Below are 22,924 nucleotides of genomic sequence, written 5' to 3'. Positions count from 1 at the left end.
CTGCCTGTGCTCTCGGGATACTTTCTGTCGTTCGGTGATCGCTTCTCGTATTTCCCTGTTCCACCAGCTTTTCGGTTTCTTTTTTCGTTTTCAACGAACATGCTGGTTCTCTTTCCGTATTTCTGTTTTTATTACACTTAGAAGCTCACTATATTCTTAATCTTTACTTGGCCATTTGTCAAGTTCTTCGTCACCTCTAGTGACTATATTTGTTATTTGTTCAGCGTTCGAATTTGGACTGGCCATTTTGCACTCCTTGCTCTCTTTCCCAACTACATATCCCATATTAAATATGAGTCGTTTATGGTCACTCCGTATGCTGCTATACCCTTCCTCACCAATGACCATTTTCTCAACTTGTCATGAATTCCTTCTGTTATGAAACAGTAAGCAATGGTTGATTGCTGGTTTCCCATTTCCCGCGTGATCTGCCTTTCACACTTAGACCCTGTATTCACGATAACCAGGTTATGTTGCTCACAAAGGTCTAGCATTGACTTCCCGTTGTTGTCGGTATAGCCATCTAAATCCTGTATGTGGGCATTCATGTCACCGAATAGGATAATTTCGGCATCATTCCCGAAACCCTTAATATCAGCACTTATGCATTCCACTAACTCTTTATTCTTCTCTGTGCAATTATTGCCGGTCCACAAATACGTAACGCCCAGCCAAGTTTTTTTCCCACTCATTGTACCTGATAACCCAAGATGCTCTTAAAATTTTTAATTAACTCTTTTCCATTTGGCTCACTGGTGGAGGAGCATTCCGCCTCCCTGACCCTTTCTTTCCGACTTGGTTCTGTTGCTCCCTTCCCAAACACAATTCTCAATCACTGGCGGCTCTTCCGAGTCTCTAAGGTGAGTTTCTGTAACCCCATACACCGCTATTTGTTCTCTATTTAACTGCTCCCCACTTTTCCTTTCTTCTGCCGTCCTGCAAGCTTATGTAGCGAACTGCGCGGTGAGCTCTCTTTCTTGCTTTCCTCCTTTTTCTATTATTGACGGCGTTGCTATGCTGTTAGGGGACCTTCTTCATTATTACCTACTCTGGCCTCCTGAGCACCCGCGGGCCCCCTAAAATAGCAACAGCGTGACCAGCAAGTCGCCAGCCCACTTCTCGTGCAAGCCTGTAATTGAAGTGGATCCCGTCTCTTTTAACATCACCACCCCTTCTCACTTCCCTGTTTACTTCGACAACCTCGAAGCCTTTCTCTCGGCTCATTTTCCATATCGTCCTCAACAAATAGGGCGCACCTCAAAAAAATCGGCGCAGCGCCGCTGTGCAAACCCAGCAGGCATTGCATGTCGTGCGCGTTGCAGACGACGCGGAACGACTGGTATGGCGACACCAAGGAAACTAGCGCTCCTTGAATTTTTGTAAACCGTTTTTTTTTTTTTCTAGTTTGTCCGATGACTACCAGCAGAGACGGTAATGAAACGCCAGAAATGAGCAATATTGTGGGAGGAGTCGTCAGGTTGTTCATTGACAGCGACTTCATTAATTAGAATTTTTTTATAGTGCCGAATTCATGTTTATTGCGGGGTCGTGCTGTTTATTTCATTTAGAAAAACACATTGGCGTATACAGGCAGGTGTGCTATAACATTATAGCAAAGTACAACAACTCTCAATTTTCTGCAGAGCAAGCTGGACGAGGACGAAATATTTCCAGAAGAAACTGCAGAAGAATACGTCCTGTCCTTCTCGTGGTGAGTGTTCTGCTACACATATGTTTAATAGCATCTATGCAACAAGCCGCTCGATGTCGTTCAGGTTTGGTTGAACTAGGACTTCTGAAAGGGCCATTGTCGTGCTGTTTGGCATGACCGAGAGTACCCTCCATGGGATCGTCCAACGGTTTCCTTCCTTTCTGGAAAGTATCAGTGGGAGATATGTATACGTTTTCCATTAACTGGGGAGGAGATGGCGGTCCTCGAACGTGAAATTCGAGCAGGTCATAAAAAATATTTTTCATCACATATTGGACTGTAATTCCCGCGTATACGGGTGTCCCAGCTAAAGTTAACCAAGCTCTATAAAAAATATCTAGGATATAGAAGGCTGCAACCAATGGTATTCTGTCAGCAGTGACGTACCCCATCAGGATGAGTTTTTTAATTAATTGAACTATCGATGATTCCATTACATCAATTAACACACTTTTTAATTACTAAAGTGAGGGCGCGAAATTTGATAGAAAAGTAATATTTGTGTTTTAAAACACGCGATTCAATTGCTTTTAGTGTACGTGCTATATCTCGCCTGGCTATTTTTTCCGCGTTATAAAGAAAATGTGCAAGATATGAAAATAGCCGCATAATTACTCGACACCAATCGTACGAGGTGTTACGTAAACGTATATGGTTTAATTACCATATACAAACATGACGATATGAATACGCCTTCGTTCAGCGGTTAATGCCTTACCTGCCATTATTTCGTCAAGTTGTAACTTCGCCATCGCAACGTAATATTTCGTGCCATCAATTATGATCTCTACGGGTAAGTTCAACGCGGCGCACGCGCTGCAAAAGGAAACTGACAGCTCGCTCAGTTATGCGCACGGTTCAAACTACGCGCGTAACCGCCAGACGGCGCTAACAGTGCGCACCGGCTAGGGACTTTAGCGCCGGCGCTGTGCATTTTTGTCCCTAGATTTATTTACGTTTGCCCCTCCACGGTGTATAGGGGCGTTGTCCCCCATCTGGTTCTGAGGCGACTCCGGGGCTTATGTGCCGAGGATGCTATTACACATTTATTCCATCGATGGAGCTATCAAAGCAGTAGCACTCATACAGGAATCGCCGAACTGCGCAGTTTTTACAGCTTCGATAATTTCATGAATCGGGCTATTCCAGCGCTTTCTCGGTATGGTGCGCTCATTAAATGTTGGGTAGCAACCTGAGGCGTCAGTCTTGCATATAATTATGCATCACCAACAAGGCGAACTTTCCGCTCCTATTGAGAAGATGGCGAAACATTATATCCGCAGCAGCTGACGCTGCCCTCATTTGTTTTCTTCGCATAACCGATATGACGTACACCAGTAGCGCGTCGACTGCCTGCCCTCACCTCCCCCCTGCCTCCCCCCCCCCAAAAGAAAGAAGAGGAAAAAGAAAAGAGAACTTTTGCGGTATGCAGGCGATCTTCTGGCAGTTCTCTTGAGTGTACAAGTTTTTAATATTCACGGCACTTAACTATCTCGGTTCCATCTGAATCGCTTCACTGCTGCTTGAACCCCTTCACTGCGGTTCCATCTGAATCCCTTCAAAACTTAACAACAACAATAATGTAAGTGAGGAAATAATGATTTACTGACAACTCGGCTTGTCTTTTACCGAAGATGTGTCGCCTTATATGGCTTTTATACACTGGCAGGGTAGAAAGCAGCTGATTATTAAATGTTTCCACTTTTTTACCACTACTGATAGCTTCCAGTCCAGTTATCAAGATAAATGTGCACGAGTATTCTTGTCTTCTTTCACACGTGTCTTAGTTTTTGTGGTGCCATGTGTTTTCACGGGTTATTCCGTGTACACGAGGTCACATTTGTGCGCAGCTAGATGAATTGGTGGCTCTCCGCGTGAGAAGGAACCAGTTTTCCGCAACTGCGAGTGGGAGCCTGCGGTCGATGGTCAGCGAACGCGAATATCAGCGCTGGCGCCCCCTGCGTCGTCTGCTACTACAGAGCCCCTCGCCACTTTCCGCTGATATTATCGCATCTCCACGTGAGTGAGGGCAGTGATCGAGAGAACCATCCGGTTACGTATCTGCGTCCAGTCACCCAAGGACTTGTTCGGGCATATTGGTCCAGTGGCCGCTGTAGGACCTTAATGTAGCTTAGCTAAATTGTCGGGAAAAAAAAATAGTTTACGGAAGGGACGACCCTATTCCTGCTCGATGAGCTGCCAAGGCTGCCTTTTGGCAGTCAAAATAACCAGAACTTTGGTTTCATTCCTGTTCGAAAAATGGTTTCAAGAATTTGAGGTGATCGTGGCACTGTTTGTTGCCTCGAATAATGTGTACTGAGCGTGTGCGGCACTGGCGTTCATTTGTGTGCGCGCATGTGTGCCTGTGTGTATGTGTGTTCCTACGCTGGGAAATTCATGTGCTTGTAGTGTACGGGCAACAAGGCGGTGCGATGCTAACGTTAGGTAGGTAACGGGCTGCAGCGTCAGCATTGTGAGACGTCTTGCTCGTGCCCATTATATTAACTGCAAGTTGGCCGCATTTCAGTGACAGAAAGATGTGGCGATGCTCACCTAACACCGCATGCGCAGCTTTGGCGAGCTCTTCGCTAGTGCTTGACGCGATGCATATCTTCCTCTGTGTCCATGATTACTTGACGTTTTTGTCCGATAAGACGTTTACCTTTTGTTTTATGCACTTTTTTTTTCTTTTACATCATCGAACACTGGTAATGTCTGCGTTGGAATTTGAGAAGGATGTAGTGAGTACTTGACAGAGCATTATTACGCGTAGAGTATTACAATACGGCAAGTTATTGAATAAATGGAAAGTCACTCGGAGCAAGACTTAAGATGTGCACCCTAGAAAAAGAGCACACCGTTTGGGGTGTATCTTGTCTCCAAACAATAATCACCATTTGTCTTGCTTGCGTTTGCTTTGTTGAAAATTCTTCGTTGGCTACTTTCGTGTCAAGTATGCCCATAACGCGCATGCCGTTCTTGACCTGGAACAACCGGTGCTCAGCGTTAAGGATAGGAAATGCACGCAAGAGAGATGACAATTCTTGTTTAGGGGAATTACATGCCTCAAAGGGTACAATCTATTTCTTACAGTATGGTTGTATGTTATAGTAATCAGCCGATTTTCAGTCAACTGCATTGTGAAGGCAGCTCCCAGCGATCTCCACTTACACTTTTAGAGCTGACTCTTTCCTGTGCCTGCATATTTCATTGTCAATCACATCACCCAAGACATCAGCCGTCCCCGTCTGTGTCTCCCTCTCCTTTGACAACGTTCTGTAACTCTAATAGCTCACCGGTTATCCCCTCTATATATGTATTACAGGACTTGTTAAATTCCACTTTTTCCTCTTAATCTCAACTAGAATATCAGCTATAGTCGCGTTTTCATTCTCATTCACATTGTCTTTGTCCTCACGCATAACGTTCGGCCTTTCCGTTCCATCCGTTTCCGTTGCCATATGGTTGCGTTCTCATCTTTTTGTAATGCTCAATGTTAAAGCTCGCAGGTTAGTACAGGTAAAATGCAAATATTGTAAATGTTTCTTGTGGGGTGCCGTTCATAACTTGGAGAGAGTCTGGTATTTGCCTTCCAGCCTATTATTTATGTGCCTAGAAATCTCTTTCTCGTGATCCGGGTCGGCTGCTGCTACTTTACGTACTCTGGCACAGCTTCTGTTTATTGACTAACTACCAACCGCAAACGCTTGTCGCCTTGCAAGGCCTGGGAACATATTTTGTCATTTTGAATCTTCAAACCCAGCCTTAGACTATGCCGACTCATGGCCTCAATCACTCTTTGTGAGGCAACTACAGTGTTGCAGATTAGAACCTGTCATCTGCAAACTAGAGGCAACTGAGATAGTCCCCAGTTGATCCCCACGTCGAATTCTTTCCCACTCTTACAGGTTGAGTGCTTTCAAACATTCAGTAAATAGTGAGAACGATATTTATGACAATTCTAGACGGTGATAGAAGCAAGCATCCCGTATATCGTAGGGTGCCTCAAGGAGGTTTGCTGAGCCCAACTTTATTTAATGTCGTTCTCGTGGGGCTTGTCAAAAAACTCGCAGGCGCAGACTCAAATACACAAATAACATCATCATATGGACAACGAGCAAGTACAAACGAACCTACAGCGTGCAGTGTCAATAACGTCCACATACCTAAATAGTTGCGCACTACAGGTCTCATCGAAAAAGAGTGTAGCCATGCCATTTACACGAAAGTCAATGGGCTGCTACCCCGTTATGATTGATAAAAGAATTATACCTTCGGTAACCCACGCCAAGCTTCTCGGAGTCGCCATCGACTCTGACATATCATGGTCGAAGCACATTTCTGCATTAAGGAAAAAGCTGGAAAGCTTCGCTGAATTCATTCGACATGTGTCTGGAAAATCATGCGGGCCATCCAAATCATCTCTTCTGCAGCTCTACCAGGCACTTTTTGTTGGATAGCTCCGCTACAGTGTGCCTGTACTTTCTCGGATTAATACATCTGCCGTCCGCACACCTGAAAGTGCTCAGGCTTGCACACTAAGACTTTTTCTAGGGCTACCACGATGTGCTTCCACATGGGGCACTATTGCAGAGGCATGCGCGTACCCAGCTCGAGTTTATCTACAACGTGAGCCAACGCGAGTGCATGTTAGGCTACTGACGAGGCACTGGAATCATCCACTGACAAACGTCACAAGCATACGGCCTGAAGCAGCCTACTCAGAAGCCGTGTTGTCGCAGCAAGATCTACTTTCGTCAGACTTCGCGCCGCATGACGTACAGGAAGTTCCACTCTGGACTGCGTCAAAGCCGTGGGTGAGAATCTCAATCCCCGGATTAACGAAGAAGTTGAAAATCCTGCTTGCTGGGCTCAAACATTTTGCTTTATCCTACATTGCTTACATGTACGGACACACGGAACATGTTTTTGTAGATGTTTCTCTAACACAGGTCTCTTCCACGGCAGCTTACACTGTACACGGAATGGAGATCACGCAACGGTTCAAGAGAGGGCACAGAACATCGTCAACAGCAGCTGAGTCGACCGGCGTTCGAGAATCAGTCCGCTGCATACTGCAACAATGCCTCGAGAAGTGGACAATTATGCGTTTTTAGATGACGAAGTATAAGGTGAATTGTACTTGTTTTCCGCTTTTTCAATAGTAACAGCGCTGGCCACAGTGACCAGTAGCAACAGGGCAGCGCCAAAGCGGTTCCCACATTTCCGGACCAGCTTTTCCTCTATAGTTGATTATATTAAGTCTATGCCCTCTGCGTCTTTCTGCGCGAGTCAAAAAGGATTGCTTGCTAGAACTCTCTTTAATACTGATTATAATGACATAGTCCTTTTTATGCAATACTTAGACAATTAATTATTCATGCCTGCCGCAGTAGGCACCTTAAATCCCATTTGCAAGATACTTATTTCATTTTACCTAAACCTATTTTTAAAAGATGATAACAGTTCTTTCACCGCCAGATTCATGGCCGATCGTCCAGTGTGGGTTGTGCCATTTCACCTGGGAATATGAACAAGAACAACGAAAGCCCAGTGCTTTCTCTTCAGTGTACCGGTTTCGACGCCGGTTGACGCCATCATCGACTCCATCGAAGAAGTCGTAGGTGCCAGAGGGTTGCAGTATCTGCAACATCACGGCGGCAACAAGTTCTTGGTTGCTGTCCGCTCCGCGGCACAGGCAGCCAAGATGGCGGCAAAAGGCTCCCTGCTGCTCGCCAACAAGGTCGTACCGCTGGAACGCATGGGCACTCCAGCAGTTTATGTGACGGTCTATCGTCTTCCACCCTGTGTCAGTGATGACGCCCTGATTGCTGCACTTGCACCGTATGGGAAGTGCCGAGGCATTTCCGACGTCGTTTTCAAGGACAGGACGGACATCAGCAATGGCAGCCGACTGGTCAAGCTCGAGATGGTAAAACCTCCACCGAATTTCATCATGGTGACTGGCTTTCGGGTAATGCTGGAATACAAAGGAATGAAGAGAGTGTGCTCCAAGTGCGGTGCAGAAGGTCATTTTGGGGCCACCTGCACATCAGCTCGATGCGCCCGATGTTCCATTTTCGGCCATGCGACTGCAACGTGCAACGCGCCATGCAGACGTTGTAATGGCGAGCACGCCACTGTTGACTGTGTGTTGCCGCGTTCGTATGCTGCTGCAGTGACACCAGTGACGCCCGCCCAGCCAGGACTGGGCGAGAATACATCTGAAGAGGCAGCACAGACGCAAGCCACAGATCAACCAGGAAAAGAAAGTGCCCCAGAGGCGCCGACGCCAGCGTCCCCCGATGCCAGCGACGCTGCGTCTTCTCCCTCTACTGACCAAGAGAGCAACGAGACGCCACCTGCCACAATGGCGTCGTGTGCCACGGATGACGATGAGGAGCCTACGTTAGACGCCCAGTCTACGCTATCACAGCGGGAACGGCTCCTTGCATGTGCTACAACACCGAACGCTAGCGAGAACGCGGATGGACGCCATCGCGGCCTCCCCGAAGTCTCGGCCCGTCCGTCGAGGATCACGCCGGTTGCCAAGAGAACGACCGCGCTTGCGAGTGGTACCAGTACAGCGGTGAATGAGAGACGCATGCGCTCGCAAAGAACGTCTGAAGAAGCCAAGAGAATGCTCTCTTCAGAGAGCTCTACGTCATCAGAACCAATGGCGACACCCTCCAAGAAATGCAAGAAAATGCCACGAGACACCACTACCATGGACGTTGTCTCCGATTCGGAGACGTACTAACAATGGCGCCTTACACTGCTTCTGCTGCCCGTAAGGGCTGCTTTTCCTCTACTCCCCGCTACGAAGCTCAGGCAGCGTTGACGGAACGGTGTTTGGCGCAGACATCGCGTTCCCGTCCCTGTGCGAGCGTCTGCAACCTCGGTATTTTAGTAATCAGCTTGCTTCCGGCTAACTTGTATGAAGAACATGAACAGTGCCCGTTTCGCGTTCGCCGCTGTGATACTCCTAAGTCATTGCTGACTTTGCCGTGTTCTGGCTTGTTGCACTGATGTAGGACGCCGATTCAGTTCGCAACTAGCTTGTGGTAAGCCATTTGTCTTAGTCTATTTCTGTACGCAACTAACTCACCATGTATTTGCACATAATGACACTTAACGCACAAGGTTTCGTAGCATAGATAAGCAGAGGGAAGTAATTCATTTCGTTCGCGAGAAAAAAGTCGACCTCCTGTTTCTTCAGGAGTGTAACTTGAGAAACAAGCAGGAAGTTAAAAGATTTCGCGATGAATTTTCTGTTAAAGCTTATTTTTCATATAGCCCCGGGAGATGTCGTGGTGTAGGAGTGGTGGTTTTTCGTAGGGTGCTTCTACATGGAAGTTACCGCCTTTTTGACTTGGAAGGTCGTGTAATAGCTTTTGATTTTTTCTGGGGTGAGAGGAAAGTTCGGGGATTGAATGTCTATGGACCCGCCGTACGGTCCGACCGCAATGACTTCTTTGCGAGACTCTCCCCATTTCTGTTAGACAACCACCCATTCTTTATCGTTGGCGATTTTAACTGTGTGCACGACCCCATGCGCGACTCACGAGGGCCACGACAATACGCTTCCAATACGCACGCAACTGAATTATCTCGTATAGTGAAAGAATACAATTTATCGGATGCGTGGGTCCATATGCATGGCGGAAGTTTTGGCGCCACATGGCAGCAAAGACAATCGCAATGTCGTCTAGATCGAATGTATTTCCCCCCTGAATTAACAACGCAAATTGTCCCGTGCAGCATCCTCGATCTCCCCGCGGACGCCGGGTACATTTCAGATCATCGCCCTTTCGCTGTCATATTGAACCTCGAAGGAAGGCCAGGTGAACGCACTGACATGTGGAGACTAGACATTGCTTCTTTGCGTGATCAGGCGACTCTAACCGAACTAAAAGTGTCAGTAGCTACAACAGTTTGCGATTATGAATGCAATATCGAAGCGTGGTATACTTTAAAGGAAAGGTGGAGGTCAGTATGCATAGCAGCTAGCAGGAAAAGAAAAAGAAAAGAGACCGAACAGCTTTGTGAGTGCCTGAGAAGGATAAGAATACTACGAGACGGTAACTCCCAAACACAGTTAATGCGCGAATACCTAGATCATCAGCGTGAACGCTACCATAGACTTATGAGCTGGTACTATCGCACGTCTGCAAAGGCGTGGATGACCAGCAGGCCAATTTCCGACCCTGAGGTACTGCGGCTGGCTCGTGCGTCCAGCAGGAGGCAGAATGGCAGCTCTTTCATTGAAAGGGTAATAATAGAAGATGGCACAGAGAGCGATGCGAGGCGAGATATCGAAAGAATTTTTTGGAACTGGTTCTCAGACGCATTTTCATCGGAAAAGATTTATAATGCAGAGCTATTGAGTGAAGAAATTTCAGACTTTTGCGCTAACCCACCTCAAGTAGAAGATACAGAAGGCCAGAATTTATTGTCTCAACAAATCTGCAAGAAGTTTTTGATGTTATACGATCTATGAACAGCGGATCAACACCCGGTCCAGATGGCTTACCAGTCGAATTTTACCGATCTTGCTGGGAGGAAGTAGGCACTGCCTTAGTGTCGCTCCTTAACGGCATTCTTGCACGGGAAGGTATTCCTAAATCGTTTAATCGGGGCCGCGTAATGCTCTTGCCAAAGCTAGACTCCAACCTTGCAGAACCCTCATCCTGGAGGCCTATAACGCTGCTCAACACAGCGGAGGATGGAGCTTGGATGGAGAAAATCCAGCGGGGGATGGAGCTTGCCGTGCATAGTTACATTCGGTAGGCTGTTGTGCACTAAGAGTACATGTGATCTACTTGATGATGATGAGTACCCTGGTAGGCCACAGCTTCTTTATTGGCTGGGCCATTACCGTCGAAGGCTTATGCCGCAGAGTACAGGCAACTTGCTTCCGACGGCGGTAACGCCAGCACCGCAGTATGCGGCGGCTGCGCGCTTGCAAAGCCAGCTTGTACAGCTAAGAATTACAATGTGGCGTGCGACACCAGTTTCCAGGCTTTGTGAAATATTGTGTGAGACAGCTGTACCTCCACGGACAGCTACTACACAAACATGGACAGCTGTGCTTTCACCTGATTTGCCCTCTCAAGTGAAGGATTTTCATTGGCAATATCAGTGGGGCATTCTACCTACAAGAGACAGGCTTGAACGCTGGCATATGGTAGCGAATGATAAATGCATATATTGCGCACAAACAGAGACAAACGCGCATGTAGTAAAGGACCGCGTTGTAGCACGCACCTTCTGGAAGTTAGTTGCAAGAATGTTCGGAATATCCATCGTGCGGCCACCACAGCGCCGAGATCGGTTTGCGAGTCTCGTCTACTACAGCGCTAGCTACATTTTGTGGTGCTTCCGTAACATCGCAGAACGATCTCGGCAGTCAAATAGAGCAATGTATACCCCAGAATGCGGAAACTACGGGTGATAATATGAGGTCATCTTGAAGAACAGTTGTTCAAACTCGGTGAAGCCGGGTTTCTTCGCCGCTGGCCTACGCGGTACATAACCGTCTCCCGAGGCAAAGTCTTTCTACAGCCAGAATAATGCTCAATTCTGTTGCCTGAGTTCAGACTGTATCTGTATGTGCCCCGGGTACCTTTCATAAATTCGAGGCTGACAATAATGCTTTTGCGTGGATACGGTAATGAGTTTTGTTGTTGTTGTTGTTGTTGTTGTTGTGTGGCAAAGCCAGTGTCAAGTGGACACCATTTATTATTTCATGTGTTAATCGGTTTTGTTTACATCAAGTATGATGTATTACATGTGATGTACTTTATATTGTACTTTTCGTTCATACCACAGTTGTAAGCGTGCCTACGGGTCAATAAATGTCCTTGTCAGCGAACGCACCAGCGCCGCTGCTCGCCCCTTCGTCGTCGTCGTCTTCTTCCACAGCTGTCTCCGACGGCGCTCATCATGCCAGTGTTCCCATACTGCGCCTCCCTTTGCGAAGGCGCTGACGGCACTGGGCCAGTCAGTGCGGTGGTTTCGGTGTCAAATTCTTTGCCTCAATACATATCGCGAAATGAAAACATGTATGCAGCTGTGCTCAAATTTCGTATTCGAGAGTATTGTAATCGTCGGACATTTTTCCATTCCATTCCATTCTGACTTGTTCAACGACTCTTCCTTTATTTCTTTTAAAAGTATGAAAGCCCATTCATCTTGTTTCACTTCTCCATCACTCTTTAATCTTTTATTCGCAGTTCTACATTTTCAAGTTAAATTTTCTGAATTCATTAGCTGTGCGTGCAACCACCCGAGCCTTCACCCATCCCCCATAGGTACCACTAGCCATGTTTTGAAAGCGCATTATCATCATCATCGTCGTCGTCGTTGTCATCATCATCATCATCATCATCACTGCCACGTTCCATTCTTTTCTGCACGAGACATCTTGCAAGAAGGCTTTCCGCCTCTGGAGAGGACAGTGACGACTTGTGCGTTCTTCGTCGGGTTTAGCGCAAGGTCCGTCGACACCGCTCGAGCTGCCTTAGACCTGTAGCTGCTGGCGCCTCTGCAGCTGCAGCTGAACGCTAGTAATTCGGCTCCTCCCGAAGTTTCTATGCTGCCGTGATCCCACCGCAGATGTGCTGCACACTCCATCGTTGGCCTCTCTCAAGTCTTCGTCGTCCCAGCCAGAATGCGAAGCATGGTTGGCCTTGCTCCAGCCCGAGTCTGTTGCCGCAACATCTGAGCAGCCAACTGTTACCCCACGAAAGACATCAGTTAGCTGGAGCTGTCCACACTGCCACTACAGCGCGGAGCACCAGGCCCCCGTGGGCTTGGGGGTTGCCAACGCCGCCCCTTTGCGCCGCAGCCACGATCCAGCCCAAAGTCACCAGTCGTGAGAGCTATCAACGCTTCAGCCACGAAGCCCCCGCAGGATTGTGCCACCATCGCCGGTTGCTGTGGTGTGTGTTCTCGGTGAGAACCCTCACCCGTATGCGACCGGTGGTCGGCCAGCTCGGCCTCACGGTTCTTGCTGCGCTCGCCCCGCCCGCGGAGTCCTGGAGCAACCCATACCTGCTCGTCGAACATCAAGTCTACGAGAAACACCAGGAGGTGCTCGCCAAGGACCCGTCCAAGCGGGCCGCGGGCGAGCAGTGAAAGGACGAGGAGGGGTTGTTCGACTTCGTCAAGGACTACCTGTTCAAGCGGTGCGAGACGGCAAAGCTGAACAATCGCACTGCCAACGGCCGGGCGCAGTTCGTCGGCGTCGACACCGTCGGCGCCAGAGACAGCGCGAACGGGTCGGCGGCTTAGGGTGGCGCGGTCGACGCCAAGGACAGCGGCCAGTCCGACCAGCGGAACAAGATGGACATCATCAAGTTCCGACTGGTGAATGGCAGCCACTCTACCATCGCTGCGGCGGCCAGAAACGCGCGGGCAATGGCGACGCACAAGAAGGGCGACTACGCGCCCCAGCAGCTAACCCACACAGAGCACCACGCGAACGGCAGCAGCGGCGAGTCACACGCGGCGGTCGGAGCGACAACGCCACCCTATTCGCGCGACAATGGAGTGGCCGGGAGAGCGTCGCGTACAGGACGGCTCACCCGACTCACGTGGCCGCCGCCGCGGAGGGCTGTGGCTGCGGACAACTGCGACCAGCCCGCAGTGGCCAGGAGAGGCACCACCACCACGAGACGCACCACTACTAGGACGACAACAACGACGACCAAGAGGACCACGACGACATCAAAGCCGACGACGACGACTGCCACCAAGAGTACGACGACGTGCTCACCGACCACGCTGGCCGTGTTTAGCGGCGAGTGACCGCCACCGCCGTCCTCAACAACTACGACGGCTGCGACTCCGAAGCCGATACTTTTGATGCTTGATATACTTGAGCTAGATACTTTTGTTTTTAGTTGCCCTTCTAACTTTATAGTTTAAGTGTAAGCGTTTGTTTGTGTAAATAAATGTTAACGAATTTTCGCCCATATTGTGTTCGAAACGTCGAACCTGCAAATTTTGTGCTTTATTGGAATGCATCATGTAACCGCGCAAACAATAAAGGACGAAGAAGGAAACACACAGGACAGGCGCGGACAGGCGGTGTTTCCTTTTTTTGTCCTTTGTTGTTTGCGCGGTTACATGATGCATTCCAATATCGACCACCAGCTAGCCCGCTTATCCCTGGTAAATTTTGTTCCCCGGGTCCTCTGTAATCCACAGAATCTAACATTTTAATCGCAGTTCGCCCGAGTGTTTCGATGGTTCAGCTGTTTCCAAGCGAATCAAGTTAAATAGAAGATGTGATGAACACCTTAAGGGCAATTTTTCAAAGAGGGAACAATAAAGCTAGCAGATTACCAAATATCCGCGTTTTATCTGTCGCAAGCGTTACTCTACCAGGGGCAGACAAAAGAAAGATCCCTCACGGATCATATATAGGCTTATTACCTAAAGTTTTCTAGTATACTTTTCAATCGTCAAATGTTCGGTGGCCTGTGCCAAGTGGGTGTTTGTGGTTTGTAGTAATTAAGCTCATAACAATTCAGCTTTTAAGCAGATTAAAAGCCCTCATTTAAAGCACGATTGCGCAAAGAATTTTGCTCCACCTTGCTCAAAAAAAAACCGAAACCATGCGTGTAATGAGCGCCCATAACTGCGCCTTAAACGACGCTAAAGCAGGTAGCAAGTTAAAGCCAGCTTGAAAAATTGGGCTTCCGTAGTAAGCAGTTTGTTATTCCTAGGGCGGACAGAGCCTTTGCAACCGAAAAAATGACGGTAATAGAAAATTCGGATGGTGGGCCCTATTAGATAGTACATGCCATGTGATGTCATCACTCGCTGATTCATAGAGAGCGACAGAGGGGAAGGCCACGTGAGGTTTACGTCTACTCGTCCCATTCAAATTCAGGAGCAGCAGGTCGAAATTTTCACCGCAACAAAGTCGTATATGGGCACATAGAAGACGATGAAATACTTCTAGGCGAATAATCTACCTATTTAACTTGGCTTAATAATTTCCTTTACTGTCCTCTTGCGTTTACTCCACCTGTTGACATGATGTGACGCCTATTGAAAAGATTCCTATGTCCCATATTACGTGTGTCCATACACGTATGTGGATTGTCCAGGATCCTGTAAGTAAACCCGTTTGTTTACACAAAACGCCATGTGATTCTATAAGAATATGGTTCGTGGTACTAGGGCCTTTTATTGCGAGAGCAATTATATGGACATCCCAGGTGCATTCTTGCCGTCGGCGCCATTGTCCCCGCCGTCGCCGTGATGTTCCGTCAAGGTCCAAGGCGATAACTTCCTCGCCGCGCGCCTTATGCTGTATGTGCGAGTGAAAGCTTGCGAGGGTGAACCGTCGATCGCGGCTTAATCTCGCGCGCGCAATGGAGCAAAGCGGGGAGGAAGAGCGCCGTCCTCCGTCGCACGCAAGGAACCGGGGGAGGGGGGGGAGGTAAGGGGCCCTTGTATTTCGGCAACAACGTGCGGCCGCGCGCGGTCACTCGGGCTTTATGTTTTTCACTTTTCATTTATTATACCCTCAAGGCCTGTCAAGGCGTTACAAAAGGGAGTGGGGAGTGATTAGATGAGGAAAATACAGTATAAAAAGTACAATGTGACAAATAATTCGGTAGGAATACAATGAGTCGGGAAAAAAAAGAAGCTATTACAAAAAAATACAAGACCTACAGGCACATGAAACCGCATTCTGCTATGTTGTCTAAGGCATCACGAAGCAAGGAACTATCTCTGATGAATACAATGTTTTCGAGGAGGCCGTTCCACTCTAGTGACTTCCGAGGTATGAATTAGTGGGAAGATGTGTTTGCACTGCAAGAAGGAGCGTGAACCTTGTAAGAATGATCTATGCGAGGGGATGCGTGTTGTGGTGTATGAATGAATACATCATGCACTGTTGTACTGTGAAAAATTTCGTGAAATAATGATAAACGGGAAACTTTACTTCGAGCTGTAAGAGATGGAAGAGAAAAGCCTGTTCTTATGGCTGTTACGCTGGCAGTTCTAATTCGAAAGAATAATACGAGCAGGGTTATTCTGAACTAATAATAACGTGTTAAGTTTATGTTATTGGTGTCCCAGACAGCTGTAGCATAATATGATTTCGGATGTATTATTGTTTTATAAAGCAACGCTTTTAAAGAGTCTGGAGCCTTAATAAGTATCGCCTTAAGTGACCAAGGGCGCGGTTAGCATTGTTCTCTACATTATTAATGTGGGTTTCCCAGGTAACATTGAATGCGATATGAATTCCTAAGTATTTGTACGAGTGTACTTGTTCTGATGGCAGGTTACCTAAATGGCGTACCGAAGAGGAGTTAGGTGTCCTAGATACATGCCTAGCTTTACACTTGTTAACATTAAACTCCATTAGCCTTAGACTGCACCAGTTAGATATTATATCTACGTCGGATTGTATACGGTTAGTATAACAATCTGTAGTTATTTCTCTAAAGAAAGCGGAATTATCAGCGACGAGATGAATGTTAGAAGTATCTTGCGAACGATGGTCGTTATTATAGATTAAGAACAGCAAAGGACCGAGAACCGATCCTTGGGGCACTCTGGAGGCATTTGAGCAAGCACATCGGCGAATTGTAGCCTTTAGCAGTTGCGTAATGCGAGCAATCAACAAGAAAGAATTCGATCCGTTTTGAAATATTAGCATCAATATTCAAACGAGTAAGTTTGTGGAATAGAAGTTTGGGACAGACTTTATCGAATGCTTTTGAAAGTCTAAAAAAATGCAATCAGCGCATGATGAGTGATGAAGAATTCGATGCAACTGATCAGTGAAAGTTACGAGTTGAGTCTCACATGTGTATGATTTCCTAAAGCCATGTTGGGCAGGTAAAAAAATGCATTACTTTCAAAAAAGTCGACGAGGTATTTGAAAACAATGTGTTCTAGCAGTTTGCAGCACGCGGTGGTAAGTGAGATGGGGGCGATATGTTTAGTTGCTGAGTGTCTATTACCAGATTTCTGGAGAGGAACCGCCTTTCCAACCTTCCACTGATGAGGTAAAGGGCCTGTGTTGAGTGACAGCTGAAAAATTTTGGTTAGGGTTAGTATACCTGTACGCAGAAGTGTTAAGAACGAAAGTGTTAATTGAGTCGAAGTCAGATGAAGAACTGTAGTGAAGCTTGTCAATAAGAGCTGCCTGATAAAATCTTGAAACCGATCTGCTTTGGTAGTAGAGTCTATAGGCGGACCAACGGCTCGTAGCTTTGCGTGTGCTGTGTTCTGACCGCAAAGTTTGCGTTGAAGCGATAGACAGCACGAAGTTCACTTCGCTCGCTGCTGCTGCCGCACTTCCTCACGCCAGCCTTTTGACAGCGAGTGTCCGCGGTCATCGAAAGGGATATGTGTGCATGTTTGCCTGTGCGTGCTGGCACGATGCTTGTTAATTTAATCAGTTAGTGAGTGTTTACAACCTTATAAGGCCTATAAAGCTACTATCCTTACTTCGTATGGCTGTCTACTAATTTGCTATCGCAATAGATGCTTCGCCTGCCGGGCGAAACTGCGACATTTCTCTCCTTCTTTTTTTTTTTTTAAGGCTGTGGGAAATCACGTACAGCCTCCGGCTTTTTTATGCGCATCGCGCAAGTACACTATATCATCTTGCAGTGCTTCGTCTTGAAAGGGGACAGCGTAGCAGAATTAAGACGCTTGCACTGGAGAGTGCTTTGGGCGTCTGTGCGTACTTCTGCCGGTCTCACCGATTATCGCCGCTATAAGACGCTAGCATGGCGCGTGATCGACGCTTGGATGACATAGTTAAATATGCGGGAGAATTGCGTTTTGGTCACATGGCAGAGGCCGGTCCGCCGATGAACTCGTTCGGCGGCGACTTCGTTTACACGAACTCGATGCGAACGAGTGGATTCAGATTTATTGGAGCCGGGACACTGCTTGTTCGTGCATTTCGCTGAACGCGATGAGTGAGTCAACCCACCTATTGTAGGCGAGTGGAGCCACGCTTGTCCCGACGCTGGTCGGAGGCTACGTACTTCCGCGCCGATAAAACAGCCGATATAGCCAGTGGCGTAGTAAAGGGGGGTGTGCCAGAGGGGAGGGGGGGGGGGGGGTGTCATATATTTGTGAAGATCCCCGTCTCTGCGCCGGCTTGACTGGACCAGCAGCCCGAGCTCATGTACCCGTTGTATCAGATGTCATGTGCCGCAGAATAGTCAGCGCTGCAGCTTTTGTCAACACCCTACGTAAGAATTGCACGAATGTTCGGGATAAACACTTTAATTCGCCAAGTGGTCGCTAAACTACTCACCTCAGCGGAACGTTTCATGTGTGGTGCACACTTGCGGTGTGCTCATGCTCAGAGCGGGCCGTCGCTAAACATAAATTCTGGCGATGTGGCTCTTGGGTCCCGGTCCGCGCTGTCTTAAGGTGGGATGGCTTAAATAACTGTAATTAGGAATTATAGAGGAAACGTTGCAATTCAGGAGTTGAGGACCCAAAGTCATATTATTAACTACACAAAAACTCCTCTATAAAAAATCATCTTGAGTGCTAGAGCCTGCAGTATACTTTGGCACTGCGGGTGGCCAAGTATAGCAGTACCAAAAGAAATAAATATGGTACAGAGACGTCAATCTTCCTACACTCTTAGAGAAAGTTACACCCTTTGGGGTGTATATCTGCCACACAACTATAATCGTCATCGGCCTTGCTTGTGTTTGCTTTCTTGAAAACGCCGCGCCCGCTACTTTCGTGTCGGGAATGCTATGTCATGCTCATAACGCGCATGCCGTTCGCTACTGGGAAGTGCCGGGCTCGCAGCGTTAAAGAAAGGAAATGCCGACAAGACAGATGACGATTTATGTGTGCAGGGTGTCTACCAACCGGGAAAACCGGGAATTCTCAGGGAATTTGAATAGCCTGGAAATACCCAGGGAAAATTAGCTGTAACTTTATTCAAAGGGAACGAAAGTCGTGTTAATGCTGGCTCCAGTAACAGAGGAATCCCAACGAATCGTCATTGACCCCGTGTCATCGGCACGATGTATTGCCAGAGTAGTTATCTACCGATTTTCCAGACGCCCGATTTTTCGGACATGCCCGATAATTCGCACGGCTTTGCGGCACCACCACGTACTCTATGTAGTCAATGTATATTGCCCTGCCTCCAGGTGTGAAATGGCATTAATCAAAGCCACCACCGCCGCCATTTTGATTATCTCGCCGCCTCGAACCGGCACTCTCGCACGCAGATTCGCTGGCAGCTGTAGCCGCCAACTCGGCAACGTTAGGCCTAGCTGCTTCTACGTGAGCCATTAAACTTCTTGCCGTGCACTGTCGTGTTTTTCATTGAAAGAATTCGTCGCTGTCATCAATGGCACCGACTCCGCCTTTGTAATCCTCCTGATTGACTTCGAAACTCGCAGAGCACATCGCGTTGCGTAATGCCAGTCTCCGATAGTTAGCTTCGCCTGAGTACTGCTTTGTGGGGCGGAGAAGAAAAACAAGCGTGGGAAGGGGCAATTGGCACGGAACACAGTATATATTCCTTAATTATACACGCGTGCACCCCCTCTCCTGTCACAGTACGAGCATCGATATGCCTAATAAGTGTACTGGCAGGTCTTAAGATCTATTTTGGACGCGCCTGTGACAATTTTAGCCCTTAAGGGCAGTTAGAGACGTGCATTCATTTTATTCGGACTGCCCGATTTTCGGATATTTTTGCGGGCCCTAGGGAGTCCGAAAAATCGCACGTTTACTGTACAACTGACTAAGAGGATGCTTCAAATGATCCAATGTGGGGTGAAAGGGTGGTAGAAGCAGGATGAGAATAGAAAGGACCGATGCACTGAGGAAGTAACGGGAAAGGAAGCGTGCCGCCGCCCCTTTGAAGGAGCTTGAGCCCAAAAAAGAAAGTTTTGGCTGAGGCCGACATTCAGATGTCCCTCATCCAAACCAAAATAAACTCTTTAAAGCAGTGAAACCCAACACTGAGATGTTGTGTACGGGCTGAGAATATGTCAGGACAGTTTAGGTTGACTTCTCAGCTGCAAAGAGATAATCTTAGTTGCGACAGAGTTCAGGCGGCATACCGATAAGCTTCCTATCAATTGATAGAAATATCTCATATTCAAAAATATTTACTTATGCATGCATCTCCTTTTCATTCGTATTTGAAGATGTTCGACTCAATTTGGAATGGGTCTTACCATTTTTTTCACTGTGCATTTTACTAACACCTTCCTGCTGTGTTCTTTTTAAATAAAATAAATATTACTCCTTACTATTCAAACTAAGTAGATGTATTCCCTTACCACTTCCAGTGCCTCGCTACCTATCGTAAACTGCTGTTCTCTTCCGAGACTGTTAAACATTACTTTAGTTTTCTGCAGATTAATTTTTAGACCCACCCTTTTGCTTTGCCTCTCCAGGTCAGTGAGCATGCATTGCAATTGGTCCCCTGAGGTACTAAGCTAGGCAATATCATCAGTGAATCGCAAATTACTAAGGTATTCTCCATTAACTCTTATCTCCAATTCTTCCCAATCCAGGTCTCTCAATACCTCCTGTAAGCACTCTGTGAATAGCATTGGAGAGATCGTATCACCCTGCCGGACGCCTTTCTTTATTGGGATTTTGTTGCTTTCTTTACGGAGGACTACGGTGGCTGTGGAGCCGCTATAGATAGCTTTCAGTATTTTTACATGCGGCTCGTCTACACCGTGATTCTGTAATGCCTCCATGACTGCTGATGCTTCGACTGAATCAAACGCTTTCTCGTAATCAATGAAAGCTATATATATAAGGGTTCGTTATATTCCGCACATTTCTCTATCACCTGATTGATAGTGTAAATATGGTCTATATATTGTGGAGTAGCCTTTACGGAATCCTGCGTGTTCGTTTGGTTGACAGAAGTCTAAGGTGTTCCTGATTCTATTTGCGATTACCTTAGTAAATACTTTGTAGGCAACGGACAGTAAGCTGATCGATCTATAATTTTTCAAATCTTTGGCGTCCCCTTTCTTGTGGATTAGGATTATGTCAGCGTTCTTCCAAGATTCCGGTATGTTCGAGGTCTCTTATCTTGAACAGAGACAACTCCCACGCCGGGAGCAGACATTACACACCCTAAATAAATTACACCGCAGGCCTTTCAGTTTAAGGAAACTTTTGGGTCCTTGACCAACAACGTCCTTGCAGAAGAGCGCTTTAAAAGCTCGAAAACTTTTCTTGAAGACAGCGGCATTGTTGGGTGGTAGTAACGCTTTTATTGTTCCCTTCATTTCAATGTCGCTGTAAATATGCATGTGTTTGTGAATTATGTTATGTTGACTCTACTGTCGTTACTATATGTCCTAGTGCATTTACACGATGTATGTACCACCCGCAGACTAGACGCTGTGCTATTAGGCGATAGTGTCATTTGTATCTTTGAGACTTTTATCCACATAACTGTGGAGACATTTACCTTGTACATTGTATGTAGCATGTGTTTCTGACGTCACAGTCTTCCTGGGAAAATGTTGCGTGACGAATCCTGGTGCTTGTGTTAAAGGATTATTTGGCATGTAATCTTCAACCCTGTATGTTGTATTATAGAACCACTCAAGAGATAAGGAGTAGCCGGCGCCTTAAATTGTGCGCCAACATCTCCATATATCATATCAATAAAAAAAAAGTGCTTTACTTTCTGTGCTTGTTTTCATTGTGCTAACAGTCATTATCAAATGTGCATGAAACTGACTTGGGCCTGCAAAGTATGTCCATTAAATGTTTTTCCGGTGCTCTTTCATCTATATCTTAAGCTTACTGCTACCTCACTGATCTTTATTTTGCACGTGCCACGGTTCCACTCATTATGTGAACCATCTTCAGCTGCGCTGCCAGGCTATGGAAAGAGGTGCCTTGCCTCTTGTCATTCTTTAGCACGTTCGGGGACACAGTGCATTGCGAGAAGTCAGCTGCTATCACAATGTAAAAAGTGCGTATTGGCTGTCATGAGTATATCCTGAACACACATTTTCAGGATTATCTCAACATTAGTTACGCAATCGAAGCCAGCCAATGAGGATGAACTGCTGGCAAAATTTTCAAGTGACTCTGCTGGCAGAGTGTCTGCTCCCTAATATTATGTTAGCCACACTGTTTTGTCAGTGTGCTGCATTTATCTTTTCTGACACAAATTTACTACCCAGCCAGATAAGATATTGTCAAACCATTAATTTTAGGCCCATACACATGGTCCCTTCTTTATTTTATCATATTCTGGAAATGACACCCACGTCTAGCTTAGATTAGCAACATCAGCTTAAGTTATGCACAGAGTTGAGTTGCTCCACGTGAGAAAAAAAGATCACTGCGTAGCTAATAGGAATTAGATGGGTATGAAAAATTATTTGTCTTTATGTCTTGTTGTACAAGTTGTGCTGTTCATTTGATGCACATAGTACGTAACACGTAAACACAAATGTTTGTGTATCTTGCATTTACGTGCATGTGTGTGTGAATAAAACAGCACAACTTCTAATATCAAGGCATGTTGTACCAACTATACCCCATCAAAGATGGTGTATGTGGTATTCAGCTGATCTTGTTTAAATTTTATCACATGGTGCATTTACAACATTTCATACGTGTACGTAAACCAATTTATGGACTGTATCCGCTGCATGTGAGAGTGCATATTTTAGACCAATGCGGTACTTGAGGCAGCAGCTTTTTATTTACCTTTTGCCATCGCTTATTAGAGGGAACTTGTTGATTATGCCAGCCAAACATTAACTCATATAGAGGTTTGTATTTGGTATACCAGCAGTGATATACTGAATGCAGCTGCACTCCTTTGTGTACTAGTGAGATGAATTCCACTGCTCAGCATTCTGTCACGTGTTGTTCTTCAGTCATACACGGTGACTGTATTTTGTGTCATGAGTTCTAGGCTCATTTTCACTTGGGCCTTTCGATGAAGTGAAATCTGCCTCTTCAACAGTCAGTTTAGTGGAAAGCCACCACTGAACCAATAGCTCAAAGAGCAATTCCTGCATGCTTTTCACCAATCAGGTAGTGTGCGGAAACTATGTGTGATACGTCGCTTCAGCTACACCAATAATCACACAGCTGAACCTGCTACATGTAGTAAAGTCATTGATATAGGCAGAGGAAGATGTTGCACGTATGCAACAGTTACTCATCCCTTGAAGTGTGAAT

The 22,924-nt window shown here is 46.7% G+C and overlaps 1 protein-coding gene across 1 annotated transcript in view; it reads left to right on the top strand.

Moving 5' to 3' along the window:
• The first annotated feature begins 1,129 nt into the window (after positions 1 to 1,129).
• LOC140213731 (uncharacterized) overlaps positions 1,130 to 22,924 on the top strand; it is a 550,291-nt gene continuing 528,496 nt past the window's right edge. The window contains exon 1 of the transcript XR_011890656.1: positions 1,130 to 1,711. The gene's annotated coding sequence lies outside the window, so the exon portion shown is untranslated. The remainder of the gene's footprint in view (positions 1,712 to 22,924) is intronic.

This window comes from Dermacentor andersoni, chromosome 1 (genome assembly GCF_023375885.2).
Source record: "Dermacentor andersoni chromosome 1, qqDerAnde1_hic_scaffold, whole genome shotgun sequence".
Lineage (NCBI taxonomy): Eukaryota > Metazoa > Arthropoda > Arachnida > Ixodida > Ixodidae > Dermacentor > Dermacentor andersoni.
This window is presented reverse-complemented; position numbering and strand designations above follow the sequence as displayed.